This window comes from Salmo salar, chromosome ssa10 (genome assembly GCF_905237065.1).
Source record: "Salmo salar chromosome ssa10, Ssal_v3.1, whole genome shotgun sequence".
Classification (NCBI taxonomy): domain Eukaryota; kingdom Metazoa; phylum Chordata; class Actinopteri; order Salmoniformes; family Salmonidae; genus Salmo; species Salmo salar.
The window spans coordinates 90,992,943-91,014,019 of NC_059451.1; the positions used below are offsets into that span (position 1 = coordinate 90,992,943).

The window sequence follows — 21,077 nt, forward strand, 5'->3', positions numbered from 1 at the left end:
CAGATGCACAATCGAGAGCATCCTGTCAGGCTGCTCCGCCCACAACCGTAAGGCTCTCCAGAGGGTAGTGAGGTCTGCACAACGCATCACCGGGGGCAAACTACCTGCCTCCAGGACACCTACACCACCCAATGTCACAGGAAGGCCAAAAAGATCATCAAGGACAACAACCACCCGAGCCACTGCCTGTTCACCCCGCTATCATCCAGAAGGCGAGGTCAGTACAGGTGCATCAAAGCTGGGACCGAGAGACTGAAAAACAGCTTCTATCTCAAGGCCATCAGACTGTTAAACAGCCATCACTAACAGTGAGTGGCTGCTGCCAACATACTGACTCAAATCTCTAGCCACTTTAGTAATTAAAAATGGGATGTAATAAATGTATCACTAGTCACTTTAAACAATGCCACTTTATATAATGTTTACATACCCTACATTACTCATCTCATATGTATATATTGTGCTCTATTCCATCTACTGCATCTTAACTATGTCGTTTGGCCATTGCTCATCCATATATTTATATGTACATATTCTATTCATTCCTTTACACTTGTGTGTATAAGGTAGTTGTTGTGAAATTGTTAGATTACTTGTTAGATATTACTGCATGGTTGGAACTAGAAGCACAAGCATTTCGCTACACTCGCATTAACATCTGCTAACCATGTGTATGTGACCAATAAAATTTGATTTGATTTGTGTGGCACTTTGTCTAATATTGATTTATGTTGATTATTGGTTGTGTATTGGTAAATATGAATACTGAAGGCCTAAATATTTACAGGAGATATCTTTAGATGATTACTGTTTATTATGAAGTATTTTTCATTGATATAGGCTACTTACCTGTTATGAGGTTTTATGAAATGTACCCGTTGTTTAAACAGATGGTATTGCCCAGGGAAGGGATAATTGCCATTGTGATCTCTTATTTACTATTAATCATACATTTAAAATGTATGCTTACATTTTGTTTTTACTCGAAGGTTGGTGGTTACCCCTTCCCTCCCTCCCTCCCTCCCTCACACACACTCACAGACAGACACGCACATGTAGTTATTGCTGTATAATTAGTGCTACTGAATATGCGCCAAGTTCTTTGGTATATAGGGTTATAGGTCTACATATACTGCATTAATGTCAGCCTACTGTGTTGAAAAGACTGTCTGGAAATGTGTTGCGTGCGAGTGTGTGACGCGCTTCCTCTTTTCTGCGCACAGAAATCGGTCAATTTTTCTCTTCGGTCGTTTACGATTCCACAAACTAGGAGGGGCTTGATACCGTGGAGGCAGGACTGCTGCTGCTTACACTGTGACTGTACATCCACCTCAGCCCGCATGCACTAACGATTGACAGATTTCAGGTAGGATTTAAGCTTTTTTATCGTTCCAATGTGTTTTTAACACGGATGTTTTAGGTTAGTATGTATCTTTGTATCTTGTATCTTTTATTAGGCTAGTATTTATTCACTTATTTTCACTTAGGCTAGTGTGTTAATTTCATATATCGTTTGCCCATAATTGAATGATGGTTGATTTCATTGCACCTGCAAACACGTAGGCTATTTAATATGGGACAATCGTATTACTTAATTAAACATAACTGCCTATCTTGAGTAAATATTTGGACTATAGTTTCCAGAACCTCATCTTGCTAATGAGAAATATTCAGTCCGTTATCCGAAGGATGTGCGAACTTGTGAGGCAATCCTCTATTGACCGGTGTTACATTGTAACGTTTGATATTATGTAGGCTACATTGTAGATTCCACAGTCACTGCTGTCATCACTAAAGGGTGAATTTGCAGTCATATTTTAATGGTATGTCCTAAACCTGTCAATGCCACGGTCATGTTCCCAAAACGAATAGAATTAGGCTACTGTAGCCTAACCGAAAATGTCAAGCCACTAACGTTACCCCACCACTACTCTACTACTAGCCTACAGTACATCAAGACAACCATTTCCCAGATGATGAGATTGAGCTGTAACCTAATAAATGCTGTCCATGGGCTATTTAGAGCATCATTGATTAAAATGAGAATCGGGGGAAAAAATGTAAATGTTGGGTGTTTTACTTTAGCCTACATGTAGTTACATTGCATGATAACTATAAACGACGAGCCTCCCTCCCCCTCATTGCCCTACATAAGCCAATAGCTTACATTATAAGCCTATGATGCTGAGTGCATGTTGGAAGCAGCAAACCGTTTGCGATTCCTGCTACTCCTGCCTTCTTGTTCATGTAGTTACAGACCCGAGTTGGGTGCAGATTTGGTCACAGAAGGCTACGAGTTAGAGTCCTTCAACCATCGCCAGTGGCACTGCATGGTAATACAGCTGCACTGTATTTGAAAGACAGCGTAGTAGCAGGTGTCCAAAGGCGCATCCCAAGATATGGTCATAACAGCGGTGCAAATTTCCCCTTCAAAGGTCGTATTTATATTTTTCTAGACCAAACCATTTGGAGTGGTAAGAGGACACACAATAGCATGCGCCAAATATCATGACATGTTATTCGAGACAACTTGGTCATGCATATGCATAACTTGGTCAGACATCAAATACATTTAAATTTAAAGTGTGATCTTGTGGTCAGCTTTTGTCAACAGACACACTGCTTAATAGTCGATGTGCCTAAGGCATTCTGCTCCACAGCATGCTTACTTGTTAGGTAGCCTATATGTGGACCATTCATTTGAGTCATGTGACACGTTTTGTGCTAACTAGTATCCTTGGGACGTCCCTAACCCTCCGCTAACCCTTACCTTAACCATTTGAAAGTTCAACTTTAATGGCGGTAGGGACGTCCCAAGGACCTGAACAGCATGGACCCCATCTGACATGCTGAATTCCAAATGGACCCCTAACCCCGAGGCACTCCTGTAGATCTGAAAGGATTGCTTATGTGTAATGGCAAGACTTTGACTCAGCCAATCAGATGGCAAATTGAATAAAGTTTGTATGAGCATATCAAATTTTGTGTCAAATGAAAGCTAATCTATATTTTGGGGAAATAAAGGCATAGATATTTTTTTAATCCATTTTCGACTCTAAAGATTAGGAATAAGCAAAGGCTTTGATTGCTGGTCACACAGATAGAAAAGGGGATCTTAAAAAACATATATTTATCATTTATATTTAGTTTTGCAGAAATTATTCTGCTTTCTATAAGTTTAAGAAATATTGCTTAATGTCTTGTCATTCTGTTACCAAAACCCCACATAACTTTAAAATGTTTTCAAATTTCTCTCCCTCATGAGGAGAGAGGATTATGAAAGTTCACAGAATTAACAAGTAAAGGTAGACCTACCAATTAGATTTTGTTTTTACTGATATTTTTTTTAATGAATTATTACGTGATTAATACGCATCACTCTGTTACCAAATCGGTAACAGATTGACCGAAAAATAAATAACAGAATTACTGCAATTGAACTGGCCACAATGGGAAAACATAGTAGTCGCAGACCAGAGTTGCAGTAGAATACAGTCAAAAGTAGAGGTCAGTACAGTAGAAATACAGTACAGTAGAGCACACATTAGTAGACAGAATACTATAATATACTCTATTGGACACTACTGTGCTCTTCTGTACTGAACTATACTCTACTTTTTTTCTTTACTCTACTCTAATGTGCTCTGCTGTACTCTACTTTCTGTGCTGTACTGAACTACACTCTACTCCACTATACTGTAAATCAAATCACATTTTATTTGTCACATGTGCCAAATACAACAGGTGTAGACCTTAGCGTGAAATGCTTACTTACAAGCCCTTTTAACCAACAATGCTGTTCAAGAAATAGAGTTAAGAAAATATTTACTAAATAAAGTAAAACATCAAATAAAAAGTAACACAATAAAATAACAACAAGGCTGTATACAGGGGGTACCGGTACTGAGTCAATATGCGGGGGTACGGGTTAGTTAAGTTAATTTGTACATGTAGTTAGGGGTAAAGTGACTATGCATAGATAATAAACAGCAAGTAGCAGCAGTGTAAAAACAAAAGGGGGGGTGTCAATGTAAATAGTCCGGGTGGCCATTTTATTAATTGTTCGGCAGTCTTCTGGCTTTGGGGTAGAAGCTGTTAAGGAGCCTTTTGGACCTAGACTTGGCGCTCCGGTGCCTCTTGCCGTGCTGTGGCAGAGAGAACAGTCTATTACTTTGGTGACTGGAGCCTTTAACAATGTTTGGGGCCTTCCTCTGACACCGCCTAGTATATAGGTCCTGGATGGCAGGAAGTTCGGCACCAGTGATGTACTGGGCCGTACGCACTACCCTCTAGCGCCTTAGTCAGATGCCGAGCAGTTTCCATACCAGGCAATGATGCAACCAGTCAGGATGCTCTCGATGGTGGAGCTGTAGAATCTTTTGAGGATCTGGGGATCCATGCCAAATCTTTTCATTCTCCTGAGGGGGAAAAGGTGTTGTCGTGCCCTCTTCACGACTGTCTTGGTGTGTTTGGATCATGATAGTTTCGTTGGTCACGTGGACACCAAGGAACTTGAAACTCTCGACCTGCTCCACTACAGCCCCGTCGATGTTAATGGGGGCCTGTTCGTACCTCCTTTTCCCGTAGTCCACGATCAGCTCCTTTGTCTTGCTAACATTGAGGGAGAGGTTGTTGTCCTGGCACCACACTGCCAGGTTTCTGACCTCCTCCCTATAGGCTGTTTCTTCATTGTCAGTGATCAGGCCTACCACTGTTGTGTCGTTGGAAAACTTAATGATGGTGTTGGAGTCATGCTTGGACACGCAGCCGTGGGTGAACAGGGAGTACAGGAGGGGACTAAGCACGCACCCATGAGGGGCACCAGTGTTGCGGATCAGCGTGGCAGATGTGTTGTTGCATATCCTTACCACCTGGGGGCGGCCTGTCAGGAAGTCAAGTTGCAGAGGGAGGTGTTTAGTCCCAGGGTCCTTAGCTTAGTGAGTACTATGCTGTTAAATGCTGAGCTGTACTCAATGAACACCATTCTCACATAGGTGTTTCTTTTGTCCAGGTGGGAAAGGGCAGTGTGGAGTGTGATTGAGATTGCGGCATCTGTGGATCTGTTGGGGCGGTATGTGAATTGGAGTGAGTCATGACCAGCCTTTCAAAGCACTTAATGGCTACCAACGTGCTTGCTACGGGGTGGTAGTCCTTTAGGCAGGTTACTTTTGCTTTCTTGGGCACAGGGACTATGGTGATCTGCTTGAAACCCATGACCTTGTGAATGTTGACCTGTTTTAAAGGTCTCGCTCACATCGGCTCCGGAGAGTGTGATCACACAGTTGTCCAGAACAGCTGGTGCTCTCATGCATGCTTCAGTGTTGCTTGCCTCGAAGCAAGCATATAAGGCATTTAGCTCATCTGGTAGGTTCATGTCACTGGGCAGCTCGCTGTTGGGTTTCCCTTTGTAGTCCGTAGTACAAGCCCTGCCACATCCGATGAGCGTCAGAGCCGGTGTAGTAGGATTCAGTCTTATTCCTCTATTGACGCTTTGCCTGTTTGATAGTTCTTCTGAGGGCATAGCAGGATTTCTCATAAGCGTCCGGATTAGTGTCCCACTCATTGAAAGCGGCAGCTCTAGCCTTTAGCTCGGTGCGGATGTTGCCTGTAATCCATGGCTTCTGGTTGGGATATGCATGCACAGACACCAGCTGTTATTGTACTGAACTATAATCTACTCTTTTTTTTATTGCACTTTACTGAGCTGTACTGTACTGTGCTGTACTGTGATGTTAAAACTTGTGAAAAATGGATGTTGATAATTGATACCGATTTTTGTCCTATCTGGACCAACCAAATTTGCTCTTGTTTGGGGGCTGAGCTCATTCGAATAATAGCCAGTGTGTGGAATAATATACAAACATGCAAAGGAGAATATTACATTTTTCTACCTTTTTGTCTACCTATTCAGGATACATCACCATGAAGAGAATGACATTCATAACCATGCATTTCTGTATAGTACAGATCATTGACCCATGATGTCATTCTGTTACCGTCATTCTGTTACCGGGTGTTGAGCCACTTCACTTACTGTTGTTCAATAACCAAAATATATTTTTCAAACATCTTTCTGCAGACATCTTTGAATCTGAATGCGGAGTAGATATTTAAAGAGTTTTTGGAGAATGTGGTCACATAAACTGATGGAGATTTTACTGTCATTTTGTTACCTTTGCATCTGCAATATTCCTTAAGTAGATGTGTTTCAGGAAAATGTTCAGTGGCAATTGTTAAAAGTAGACATCTGCATATAGGTGTATGGTTTATCAATCACTGGTTTTTGGTTGGCAATGGTTTTTAAATCAAAAAGTGAGTTTCAGTGTCAATCTGTTACTGTGGAATTGCCCTATCAAACCCTTTCAGAGCTTCATTTAAAAAAAAAAATGTTTTATCCCGAATTTCATGATATCCAATTGGTAGTTACAGTCTTGTCCCGTCGCTGCAACTCCCGTACGGACTCGGGAAAGGTGAAGGTCGAGAGCCATGCATCCTCCAAAACAAGACCCTACAGTATTTGTGCAAAGCTGTCATCAAGGCAAAGGATGGCTACTTTGAAGAATCTCAAATATAAATATATTTTGATTTGTTGATTCCATATGTGTTATTTCACATCTACTTGAGGAATATTATTCTACATTTTTTTAAATTAAAACCCTGGACTGAGTAGGACTGAGTAGGGTCCAAACTTTTGACTGCTACTGTGTGTGTAATATATATATTAATATCATATTTTTATTTTTTATTATTTATTTTGCTCAGAAAACTTAATTCAGGCCGCCAGTTGGGGCACCCTGCACTAGAGACTGTGTGCCAAAATCAGACTTAAAATGCACTGTAGGACTTAGCATAAAGTAATGATATCTGAATGTCATATACTGTTTGAAGAACAGGATAGTAAAGGCAAGCGAATGTCAACAGTGTTCAGGTGTTATGCATCCATACTGAACTGTTCCAGTGTTAACCCTTGGCCAGTCCATGTTCAGAGCTGGAGTGGGTTCTCCTCATGATCCTACAGTACAGAGCATCTGTGCTCCATCAGTCTGTCATGTACCCAGTTATAATTGGCTCACATTACCACAAGTGTTGAAAGTTCAGATGGAGCATGCACTTGCCAACGGCAACTGATAAAATCCTATACAGTTAATCTAACATCACCTCATGGAAAACACAGAGGGGAATTTAGCAGCTTCCCATTCAGTGGTTACATCTGCAGGATGACCAGAGGTTGCAATATCAGCAGCACTGTACCACTTTTAAAACTGGCTGAGGTACACAGCATATTTCTGGATCCTTCCAACAGAGTTAGGTTGTCAGATCCATGTGGGTGGCTCACAGGTAGAAACTCAATGTTCTTTACTACTGGATGGCTTTCACCACATTCTATCAGTTGTTGATGTAGTCGTCACAATATGCAAGATATAGGCCAACGTACAGTAGATTACCTGGCTTAGACAATTAACAAGTGAAGTCATCCTGTCTCTGTCATGTGTGCAGTATCAGATTATATTCAACGTACAGTCAATACACACTGAAACCTGATATCAGGTCAGACAGTATGCCTTATTACAGTATATGTTTACCTCTTATTGTCATTTCCCCATCTGTATCGTCATCTAGCTGGAGTAATTCAACTTCAGCTCTCTCGTTAATGGTTTACATTGACTTTGCCTGACCAGAAGCCACCCATTTAAGAGGCCTATGAAAATTACTCTGGATTATGGGAAGCTATTAAGGTCCTTGTTAAACAAGCTCCAATTCATGCAAAATTGCCCTCTGTGTAAATTATTCAACTTGTAGGTTTATTGTATTTTGTGGAATTACTTGTACTTGAGATCCCATTTGGGACTCTGAAAAAATTTCATGGGAAACGGCACAGTGATCCATGCTAGAGAAATAGTCTTCACATTTTAATTTGGGCAAATTAATGCATTTTGTGGCATGTGTTTTAGATAAACAGGTGCTAATGACAGTGTAATGAACTATGCTACTCTCTCTTCATCACTCATGATCAAAAGGCTTTAATAAATCCAATTAATTACCTCTGTGTTTACTTCCTTAAAGAAGGCCTGCTGCTCCAGCAGAGCCATTCTGATTCTCATTGGCTATTTCCCAGGTCATAGAGGAAGGACAGGATCCCATCAGTCAAACATATTTGAAGCTCAATGTTCGTTTGAGGAGAAATATGTGGGATAAAACTAATGTGCTGCACATCGATAGGAGAGTTTTTTTTTTTTTTTGCAAAAATAATCTGTAGATCTGTGAAAAAAGCTGTCAAAAATAAATATCATCATGGTGACAAAGGTCACTCAATCAAAGGTTCATTAGAAACAGTCAGTTGTTCTTTATCTACTGCACAGTACCAGTGAAGAGGACAAGCTGCTGTTTACAGTGTGTGAGAGGAGGCCTATGTTTCCCTGTCATCCGTTAGAAAGTAGTTTTCCTGCCAGCTGTTGCAGTTGCTCCGTCACTAACATAGCATTCCTGGACGGAATTCCCCAGGAAATGTTTAGTCAGAGGATTGGGATGTAAGGGATTGGGGAAGTGAGGGTTTTGGAGTCATCAGAGAGTGTGTGGGAGTTGGAAACTGCAACACACCCTGTGCTATACTGTGCTACGGAAGCTCTGACCCTGCCTTTGTGTTCTCTGTTTACCACTGAAATATATGTGCTACGTGCTGCTTACAGCTCTCTATATGGTCACAGCATATCAGATCTGTAGGGCTTGCCTGTTTTTTAAGGAACACAAGGAAGCTATCTTATTTTTTTCTTCTTGGGTTCAACAATATGTATTTCTAGCATGGTGGATGGGTTTAACAATGACTAACAATGGGTACTATGAACTATCCCTTTGATCCAGTGGCAGTGAAAGGATTGGATGTGGAGAGTAGGTTTATGTTTTTTTTTCATTAAGTTAACATGGTTTGTGTGGATGTTGGCTTGGGTGGTTGTTGGGGGGGTATGTGTGTGTGTTCAGGTTAAAATAGCAAGACATTATTATACTTAGACAGTGAGAGACAGTGAATGTTTCTTTGGTTCGATATTGTTCTGTCCACTAGATTTCAATTATGGTGCATGTGACTTTTCTATGGCATTTTCTAGAATGATCTATGCATGTCGAATGAAATTAAGTAAGTGAACTCACCTTGTCTCCTGGGAGGAATGAACTGAGTGGGGCTCATTGTTGGAATAATTCCCTCCTCAGTCCTCATATACACATTTTCCAGAATCACTTCCCTCACTTGCTCTCTCGCAGTGTGTCAGAGCTTTTCTAGGGGAAGTCCTGGTCTTTTACAGAGTTAAAGGACAAGTACAGTAGAAAGAATGTTCCTGTGATTAAGAGGTCACTCACTCGCTCTACACAACAGCTTAGCAATCCACCTCCACTTTCACTCTTACTTAGATATTATTGATGATGCAAAAATATAGCTACAGTCAAATGGAACACAACATCTTGCTGCCGGAGTCTGAGATATCAGAGAGACGAGGGACTGTTTCTGACCACTGCTGATATGTGCTTGATTTTCTGGCACTTTACTGCAGCGGAAGCATCAATCAGGTGGGTGCTACGCTGTCGGCAATGGAGGATCAGCTACCTACGGAGGAGCGGCTGCTATGGGGGAACTGGGAGCATCAGACAAGGCAATGGGCCCTGATGAAACGCTCTTGGCCTGTCTGACAGACTGACTTTCTCCCTGGCTGTACTGTACCATCGATGCGCCCTCCGCTCAAGCCATACTCAAGCCATCATCTATAAGTCTTTGCTAGGTAAAGCCCCACCTTATCTCAGCTCACTGGTCACCATAGCAGCACCCACCCGTAGCATGTGCTCCAGCAGGTTTATTTCACTGGTCACCCCCAAAGCCAATTCCTCCTTTAGCCGCCTTTCCTTCCAGTTCTCTGCTGACAATGACTGGAACGAATTGCAAAAATCACTGAAGCTGGAGACCCATATCTCCCTCACTAACTTTAAACACCAGCTCAAAGGTCACTGCACCTGTACATAGCCCATCTGTAAATAGCCCATCCAACTACCTCATCCCCATACTGTTATTTCTTTTTGTGTTCCTTTGCACCCCAGTATCTCTACTTGCACATTCATCTTCTGCACATCTATCACTCCAGTGTTTAATTGCTAAATTGTAATTATTTTTCCACTATGGCCTATTTATCCTTACCTCCCTTATCCTGTTGAGGACAGACGTTCCGCTAGCGGAACGCCTAGCCAATATCCAATGGAACAGCGTGGCGCGAAATACAAAAACCTCAAAAATGCAATAATTTCAATTTTTCAAACATACGACTATTTTACACCATTTTAAAGATAAGACTCTCGTTAATCTAACCACATTGTCCGATTTCAAAAAGGCTTTACAGCGAAAGCAAAACATTAGATTATGTTAGGAGAGTACATAGACCAAAATAATCACACAGCCATTTTCCAAGCAAGCATATACGTCACAAAAACCCAAAATACAGCTAAATGAAGCACTAACCTTTGATGATCTTCGTCAGATGACACTCCTAGGACATTATGTTATACAATACATGTATGTTTTGTTCAATCAAGTTCATATTTATATCCAAAAACAGCTTTTTACATTGGCGTGTGATGTTCAGAACATGCATTCCCACCAAAAACTTCAGTTGAATTTACAAAATTACTCAAATAAACGTAGACTAAATACATAACAATTATTTTAAGAATTATAGATACAGAACTCCTTTATGCAATCGCTATGTCCGATTTTAAAATAGCTTTTTGGCGAAAGCACATTTTTCAATATTCTGAGTACATAGCTCAGCCATCACGGCTAGCTATTTTGACACCCGCCAAGTTCGGAGCAAACTAAACTCAGAATTAGTATTAGAAATATTGTATTACCTTTGCTGATCTTCATCAGAATGCACTCCCAGGACTGCTACTTCCACAAGAAATGTTGTTTTTGTTCCAAATAATCCATAGTTATGTCCAAATACCTCCGTTTTGTTCGTGCGTTCAGGTCACTATCCAAAGGGTAACGCGCGAGCGCATTTTGAGACAAAAAAAGTAAAAATGTTCCATTACCGTACTTAGAAGCATGTCAAACGTTGTTTAAAATCAATTTTTATTTTTATTTTCTCGTAAAATAGTGATAATATTCCAACCGGACAATAGTGTATTAATTCAAAGAGGAAAAGAAAAAACAGCGTGCACGCGGGAATGCGCATATCCAATCTCTTTGTCCCCAGGCAGACCAATGAGAAACTGAGCTACTATACTCTGCCCAGAGACAGGAGACGGCTCAATCCGCTTTCTGAAGGCTTTAGACAGCCAATGGAAGCCTTAGAAAGTGCAACATAACCCCACAGATACTGTAGTTTCGATAGAGAATCAAAAGAAGAACTACAAATTCTCAGACAGGCCACTTCCTGCTTGGAATTTTCTCAGGTTTTTGCCTGCCATATGAGTTCTGTTATACTCACAGACACCATTCAAACAGTTTTAGAAACTTCAGAGTGTTTTCTATCCAAATTTACTAATAATATGCATATTCTCGTTTCTGGGCAAGAGTAGTAACCAGTTTAAATCGGGTATGTTTTTTTATCCGACCGTGAAAATACTTCCCCCTATCCTAAACAGGATTTATCTTACCTCATTTGCACCCACTGTATATAGACTTTTTTTCTCTATTGTGTCATTGACTGTATGTTTGTTTATTCCATGTGTAACTCTGTGTTGTTGTTTGTGTCGCACTGCTTTGTTTTATCTTGGCCAGGTCGCAGTTGTAAATGAGAACTTGTTCTCAACTAGCCTACCTGGTTAAATAAAGGTGAAAAAAACGTACTTTTCCTAACTGCCTTAATTGCATTCTTCCTTCTTTCATTTGTTGTTCATTTTTGCATTACGTATTTTGTTAACAAGAGAACCACAATGGAAAAAAGTAGATACACTTTTTTTTGTGTTATCCTCTGGTTTCTAAATGCATTTTATCCACGTGTGGTTGTATTATGTTTTTGCTTTTTTTAATGGTCAAATAATCATATCATATTTACACAGAAATATTTTGATGTGGCTCCGCATTTAAAGAAAGACGGGGTCCTTGGTCTTCGGATTATTCTAGAGATATTTTTGAGTGGCATGAGAATGAAGAAGCAGCTTTAGATTATGATGATGGTTATGAAACATGTTATCATCTGTATGTATATCAGTGACAGTAATAATTGGAGCTGTGGTAGACTCTGCCATGGCAGACATATGACAAGTAGGTCAGTAGACTGACTCCAGTGTGGTAGGTCTCAGGTCAGTGCACTGGTACGTGCCATGCTGCCAGCCTGCTCATCTATGGGTCAAACAGGGTGCCTGTCTGAGCCAGCGGCCAATGTGACAACGTTTGGATATGTTGCCTCAAGCGCCCTGTTTGGGTTAGTTTCCATGTTTGTGTTCTCGCAAATGTGTTCTCTCTTTGTGTAATACATTGAAGTAAAGTTGAATATAGCCGTATGTATGGTATCTTTGAGGTGAGCTTCTAATATGAAAGGTACAATTTAATATTGAAAATGGAAAAGCTTTATTCTTGTTAAGTTTCTATTCGGCCTTGGAGGATGGTTGGGAACTGAGTGAATTACTTTCTGATAAGCATTTCTTCAGTATTGTTAATTCCTCAAGAATTATATATTTATAGAATTGAATACTGCAAACTGTCATTTCATTTAAACTAGGTTTTGACAGTAATTATGCATGGTATTGTCTGCAGTCATCATTGGTATGTATTTAAGCAATAAGGCCCGAGGGTGTGTGGTATATGGCAAATATACCAGGGCTAAGGGCTGTTCTTCTGCACGATGCAATGCAGAGTGCTAGGACACAGCCCTTAGCCGTGGTATATTGGCCATATACCACAAACCCCTGAGGTGCCTTATTGCTATTAAAAACTGGTTACCAACGTAATTAGAGCAGTACAAATAAATGTTTTGTCATACCCATGGTATACAGTCTGATATACCACGGCTTTCAGCCAATCAGCATTCAGAGCTCGAACCACCCAGTTAATCATTTCCTTTTTTTTTTATCAACCTGATGTCAGAGGGATAATTATTAACATGCTGTTAATGTGTGTGTGTTTGTTTATAAATATTCTGATTGTTGCTAGATAGAGGCAATACTTCTCATGGGAAAAACTTGATCAACATATCTGTTGTATGGAAAAGGAAAGGAATGCCTTTGGACATGGTTCTGCTCCCCTACAGGGAAATGTATTATCTGTGGTAAGGATCATGAGATGTCTTCTATTCAGCTGCATGTGAAAAGGATGAAAGTTGAAAAGTTCAACTGATGCTCCTCAGGGTGGTATATGCTTGTTTCCACCACTAATGATTTGAATGAGTACTACTGAGTATCTGGCCACAGAATCAATGTGGTCAGTTATGGGGCCACTAACCAGAGCACATACTGCACTGACAAACTGTTCACCTAACATACACAGTCACCAGTGCATAATGTCTAAAGGACAGTACTTTGCAATCCACAGAACAGAGCAAGGTACCTGGCACACTTTGCATCCCGTAATGACTGTTTGTTCCCTGTGAATAATGGTCAACTTGTTGTGACCTGCCTGGGCTTTTTGTTCTTTAAATATAGTGGACAAAACTCATGGCCTAGTGGTCAACCCCTCTAATACTTGTATTATCTATGTAAGAACAAGGATTGTATTTGACTCATGTTTACACTAAATCATTTATAGGAGTCTTAGTTGGCATATTTGTGCTATGCTGTTGAAGCACAGTGTGTGTGTGATGGGGCCAATGTGACCGTGAGTTCTGCTCCCCTACAGGGAGAATTGAGTGGGAAAAATACCCGAATTTGGGGGATTTTCACAAAATGTGGTGTAATATGAAGCTTTGCTGCTTGCTTTGTAATATGAGTCGTATTTTGATATCAATATCTGTTTTATTTTTTTTATTTATTCATGAATATTGACAAATATAAACAAATGTTATTTGGTTATTTTTTTCTTCTATATATTGTTGAACATAATATACTCTACAGTTATATCAGTGTTCCAGAGTGGGATCTCTGCTACTGTTAGAGTTATGATCCAATTTGTAAGCATTCCCAAGCAAGTGAATGTGAAAATGGACTCAAAATGGTTGCCCTCTGCTGGTGATTTGCAGGCGGGGGCAATGATGCAAGTAAAAGGAGGTCTGTTGTTGGTTACATTGCCTACTATGACTATTTCTCTCTGTAAAATGGGCAATAACTCTAAAAGTAGCAGAGCTCCCACTCTGGAAGTTTGAAATGCCTGTGGAGTATATAACTTTAGGCCTGGGTAAGGCCAAAATGTAATACATATGCCAACTTTGATCAAGTATTTCTCAATGCTTTTAGATACAAATGTCAAATATATGCAGTACCAGTCAAAAGTTTGGACACTTACCCATTCAAGGGTTTGTCTTTATTTTTACTATTTTCTACATTGTATAATAATAGTGAATACCTCAAAACTATGAAATAACACATATGGAATCATGTAGTAACCAAAAAAGTGTTAAACAAATCTAAATATATTTGAAATTCTTCAAAGTAGCCGCCCTTTGTCTTGATGACTTTGTCTGCGGTCCAACTCATCCCAAACCATCTCAATTGGGTTGAGGTCGAGTGATTGTGGAGGCCAGGTCATCTGATGCAGCACTCCATCCCTCTTTCTTGGCTATCTTCTGTATAACACCCCTACCTTGTCACAACACAACTGATGGTGGCTCAAACTGATTGGCTCAAACAAAATAACTTTCAACAAGGCACACCTGTTAATTGAAATGCATTGCAGGTAACTACCTCACGAAGCTGGTTGAGAGAATGCCAAGCGTGTGCAAAGCTGTCATCAATGCAAATGGTGGCTACTTAAAATATATTTGGATTTGTTTAACACTTTTTTGGGGTTACTACATGATTCCATATGTGTTATTTCATAGTTTTGTCTTCACTATTATTAAACAATGTAGAAAATAGTACAAATAAAGAAAAACCCTTGAATGAGTAGGTGTGTACAAACGTTTGACTGATACTGTATGTCAGCAATCTTTCCTCCAAAAGACCATTCAATGGATTACATTTAGTGAAAATCTCCCAAATCATGTTCTTGTTTCCTGAGTAATCACTCAATTTTAGCAGCAAGCTCTGTGGGGTCCTGATGGCATTGCCCCCCTTCCTACATCAGCATGCTGGGAGTGCTCTGTGTTGGCAGAGTCTCTCACAGGACCCCATAGGATCCATAGGAGTGGGATGCTAAGACTGCTGATCGAGCCACTCATCGATTCGCATTGAGGAAACATCAGAGCTCAATATGTCAGAGCAGTATACCTCCTGGACATAGTCAGTTAGATTTGATTCATTTTTATTAAAGTTGTTCTCTCTATTCTAAATGACGTTGTCTATCAGACTGGCAAAATGTAAATACTGTATAGTTTGAAAATCATCCCACTGTTAGTGTGTCATGATGGCAGTTGGCCAATGACTTTAAAGGCAGACTCACTGGACAACAGATGAGGCCAAGGGCTGGGGGAGCAGGGAGCTTGGATGGAAATAGAACGACAAATGAACCAACAACACAATTATATTGATCTCATCTTATTTGTCTGCAGGAGACGACCCTCCTGTCTATAGAGCACCACTGAAAATACTGCTGTCCTCTACTTAAGGTCCTCTGTATCGTGCTGCTCGCCATGCTGCTGACCCAGTGACACCTACAGGCTCCAGCCCTTTCTCTCTCTCCTCTCCAGAGCCCTGTGTCTTCTCCAGGCCAGCCCAGCCAGGCAGCCACTTTGCTCTGGCTCATGGCTACGGCGTCAGAACCTTGCCTCACAGGGAGAGAGGAGTGTGGGCCGCTTTGGCAGACAGCAAATTATTTTACATTTGGGAAGGAAATTCACTTGGCTGTTAGAAGCTGTGTTGAGTGAATGCCTTGCTTTAGTCCTGTGCATTCAGCATATCATCAGTAACCTTGTCTTAAAGTCAGAGCCATTCTCAGGTTACCCACTGGGGAAAATGATATCTAGAATCACATCTGTAACAGTGACTAATGAGAGACCTTTTTAAATATTTATAAGCAATGAATTCACATATCATGAAAATATTACAATGTAACCACCAATTTGTAACATTTGCTGTGAAATAGTATTTAATTAAGCAATAGTTTCTATTTACTGACGTTGGAGTGTTCAGCTTGTTTGTTGCTACCACTCCAGCTCTGGTTTTCATCATAGTTGTACTCACTGTGTGGTCTTCCCTCTCTAACAAAAGAGCATGCATTGCCTTGTTTTGTGCAGCTTTGGTCTGACAGTCACAGTACACTGAAGAGCTGGTTGGCAGCTTGTCTGTGTTGTGTACAATGTGTTCTGTGCTTTTCCATCTCTAATTGTGTCAACAGGACTCCTAGATAGAGCAGAGCAGGAGCCCCCACAGCAGGTCTTGATTTAATTCAGCACTCCTATTACTTATCCCCTCCATCCATATAGCCAGAGGCTATTAGCAACATCACACTCCTCTCAATTAGCTGAGGAACTGGATAGTGTTAATTTCTAGGAACCTGCCTGTGTATTTGGTGCATCTCTGGTACAGTAGGATTAGCTGTATCATTACTGAACTATGATCTGAGTTAGAATCACAACAGCTGTTATGGAGGGTAAGATCAGTATTGTACTATACTGTCAGTATATTGTAGGCCTATATCCACAGAAGCATGGGACTCTTCTAGTCTTCTGACCTATGTAGGAGCAAGAGATTGATTATTTAGAGCTAATGTTCAACAAAGCTTACATATCATATTACTCTACATTCTATACTGAACAAAAATATAAACGCAACATGTAAAGTGTTAATTCCAGAAATGTTCATGTTGCGTTTATATTTTTGTTCAGTATAGAATGTAGATTATTTGCCTCCTATTGTGCTCCCGCATGGCAATTGTGTGACATTTATTTGACATGCTTGTTAGAAACTGTGCAGCTTCTATGGTAGATACTTGTTGTTTATAAATGTTTTATTGCATTTTAAACCATAAATACCATTATTGATTATCATCAAAACAAAACCATTTTCATTTTGACCATTTTCATCATAAAGCAGAGAGCTACTGCATTCATGCACTGTTCAGCACAATGTATTGAGCTCTATGAGCTGTGCTTTTCCATCGTGTAACATAACAGCAGACCTGTTCTGGGAAATGATGACCTCTCTAGTGTTCTTAACCTCCCAGCACAGCACCATGAACATGTCCCAATTAAATAGCTTCATCCTCAATTCCCACTGCAATCATGTCCATGCTTACACTCTGTCTCCTGTGCATCCTCTTGTGTGTGATAATCTGCTCTTTCACTATGCAATATTTATGGGAGGAAGCAGCCACAGCGTCGCTTTGAGCTCTTTCCACATGTCCTATATGAAAAGAGAGGAATTCGCTAGAGACACTAAAGCTCTCTGTCTATCAATTTGTTAGAAGTATCTTATTTACAATGTCAGGATCTACTTACTTTGGTGCCAGATGCATTCAATAATGAGAAATTATGAAAGTAGTGGGGGGAAAAAATTATGTTTTAGTTATATCCATTTATAAACTGGGTGGTTCGAGCCCTGAATGCTGATTGACTGACAGCTGTGGTATATCAGACCGTATACCACGGGTATGACAAAACCCGTATTTATACTGCTCTGATTACGTTGGTAACCAGTTTATAATAGCAATAAGGCCCGAGGAGGTGTGGTATATGGCCAATATACCACGACTAAGGGCTGTGTCCATGACCTCCGTGTTGCGTCGTGCCTAAGAACAGCCCTTAGCCGTGGTATATTGGCCATATACCACATCTCCTCGGACCTTATTACTTTATTATACGGTTCTGTAATGGGTAGGAAAGGAACAATTTCAATACCTACAGTAAGACACTGACTTAGTGCAGTCATACTGTCATTGTAGGGTTTTGAGAGCCGAGATGGGTATTGGGATATGTCATGTACTATGATGGATCATGCTATTTCATCATAATTTTGATGGAAGACATTTTTCATTACTACATTTTTTTGTTCATCACTGCATGCATTCAATCATGGCTTTGAATTAATCATTAGTTACATAAATCCCCCCCCCCCCTTCTCTCTTTCCCTCTGTCTCTCTCTCTCAATCTTTGTAATGTACACAAACTCAAATGCAATATTTAAAGACTGTATAATAATAATAATAATAAGGACGAAAAGAAATGAAGCTTTAAGTAAAGGACATAAAAAGGTAAATTCAGCAACCAACCATTGCCTCACTGTAGATATCCACCATGTCAGAGTAATGCTTAATGTCCAGCAGAGCAGTGTGCTAAAAACAGCATCAGTGGACATAGTGACAATGGCATGGTGTCTGTATGGTAGCTGTCACTGTGGAGAGCCTGTTCACACAGCAGTTCACATACCAATAAACATTACCACTGCTTTCTCATGCACAGCCTGCAATGCACAAACTACTGAGGCTGCCTAGAGGGTTTTCTCCAGAAGACAACGTCTGGGTTGTTCCACGAAATGAGTGCCTTTTGCGGCACTTTTGGTATTTTAAGTACAAATTGTGTACCAATATAAAAACCTGTTATATTAAATTAAGTTCCCTTTACCATAGACGACATGGAGAATTCAATCAATTAGATATTATATATGAATAAAGACTTGCTAAAATTCAGCATTTTGACATGTGCCTCTATGCACCTTCTGTGACTTCTAGGAAGATTTTAACCCACTTAACCCCAAAATGTCTCCAGGTTTTCATCATTGTAAAGTCCCAGTTATTTTGTTCCCTTGACAGCCATTTATGAAGAGTATTATCTACGTGATTAGTGATTCATATAAATGTCCCTCATTTTAAGGTCAACCCTGTTACGTCAACTGAACTCTCGTTATTAAGGTGAAGCTATTCCTTTTCAAATATTTTTTGCAATAGAAACATTGAACGTGTAATAGTCAAATCCCAGTGTAAAGTGGTTCTATTCTTTATGGCCATTTGCTGGTGTTTTGTGGTGGAAAACTGAGCAGATCGAGCATAACACATCAACCCTGTTACATATAGATAGACAGGCTAGAAATGTTAACAACAACACTGTGAAGCTTGCATTCAATTGCCACTCCCTGTTCAGCTTCCATTCCCCCTGTCACAAGGGGATTTATGGCTGATTTAAGATGATATCGTCAACCCTCTTACGTCAACCCTGTTTCTTTATTTGGCCCCTAATAGGCACGTACTATTGTCATTACATTTTCTTCTATTTAACCTATTAAGAAATGTTTTTATTAGGATGAACATGTGCTCCTCATGAAATCAAGTTACACTTCTCAAAAAGCACCGCATGGTGGAACGACTCATCTAATATACAGCAGCCGACTGGCAATGCAAGGCGTAGTCAGAAGAGTTACTTAAAAAAAAAATATCTATTAATAGAAAAAAAAGTAAACGCAAGCACTTTTTGTCTAGTACCCAAATGGGTACTAGGTTTAAGATGATACTGTATTAACTTCTTGCCACCTTTACCATCTGTTCTGTTTGATGCATGGCAGCTGCAGTCTATCCCATGTGGGTCTTCAGTTTCCACAGACGTGAGATGGCCCTTTACCCAGTGGTGGGTGGTGGGCCACCTGGGGTGGACAGGCTACCCTCTGCCATCCCCAGGAGATGGCTCCTATCAAGCCTGAGTCGTTCAGGGCCAGAAAGTGTCATGTAACACCGACCAGCTGTGTGTGCCAGTCTTAGGTCAAAGGTCATACCATCACTATGACCACTGTTGGTTGGTCTCCCCATTTGATATACACATAGGCCAGTTTATTAGGTACACTGTTTGTGAAAATGGTTAGCTCCTACAGACCGTGAGTCACGTGGCAGTGGCTTGTTATATAAAGCAGGCAGACGGGCAACAAGGCATTCAGTTACTGTTCGATTGAATGTTAGAATGGAAAAACAAGTGACATAAGCGACTTTGAGCATGATATGATCGTTGTGCCAGACACGCCGGTTCAAGTATCTCAGAAGCGGCCGGCCTCCAGTGGGCATGCGATCAACACTGGACAATTAAGGAGTGCAAAAATATCACCTGGTCCGATGAATCCCGGTTCCTGTTGAGTCATGCTGATGTCAAGGTCAGTGGGGAATGTTTTAATGGAACACGTTAGGTGCCTTGATACCAATTGAGCAACGTTTGAACGCCACACCTGTGAGAGACAGAGCGAGAAAGAGCGTGAGCTAGCTCTACTACTGACACATGGAGGAAGCTAGCTGCTGTGCTGGAGGCTTACCATCTTGTCATGCGACAACAAAGGGACCATGGCAGTTCGCTGTGTACTTTGATGGCTGCAGCATGCAATCTGTTCACCTTCACAAGACATATTTAGTCAGTGTACCAACTTCAGGCTTAGGTTGTCAAGGTGCCAGAATTTAGTTTTTCAAAGCTTGTGTTTACCACCTGGGGGATCTATAGTATGTCAGACTGGCTTTAATGCTCACCACCATTGCCTGTGACCTTGATGCCAGTTGTCCTCTGTGTAACAGTAGCATAGCCAGAAATCTGTTGGTGGGTGGGCCTGCAGAAATCTGGGTGGGCCAAAAGAACAGCTAACTTCCTGCAATTCTACAGAGAGGAAAATGTGCAGTTGATTAGCTAATCGCATGCTATTCTACATATTTTTGTCATGAGGCTGAGAAATGTTGAATTAAAATGAAAATATATGTGTGTTGACTGATAAAAGCTCTGGATTATGAGCTGTCTTGTTTGCTAAATGAACAAATGAAGTAGGCAGTGACATTGTGCATATAGCCATAGAAGCACAGTGACATACAGTATGCACCAATGCGGTCAAATTCATGGGTTATTGGGGTTGTGGCTTTCAATTAGTTATTTTTGGCCACCCATCCCATGAGAGTGAAGGTTATTCCAGTGCACTGCTTGCTATGAATTTTATCTGATGGTGAGTGCATGTTTAGGTAAATACACTAAGGTCACATTTGCAGTGGTGGGTACAGCACTGAAAATCTATACTTAAGTAAAAGTACTGTTACTTGGATTGTAATTTACTCAAGT

At 40.6% G+C, this 21,077-nt stretch overlaps 1 protein-coding gene across 3 annotated transcripts in view; it reads left to right on the top strand.

The window, feature by feature from the left end:
* The first annotated feature begins 1,172 nt into the window (after window positions 1-1,172).
* Window positions 1,173-21,077, top strand: part of LOC106561152 (talin-2) — a 162,389-nt gene continuing 142,484 nt past the window's right edge. For all 3 annotated transcript variants that reach the window (XM_014124806.2, XM_014124805.2, XM_045688215.1), the window contains exon 1: window positions 1,173-1,366. The gene's annotated coding sequence lies outside the window, so the exon portion shown is untranslated. The remainder of the gene's footprint in view (window positions 1,367-21,077) is intronic.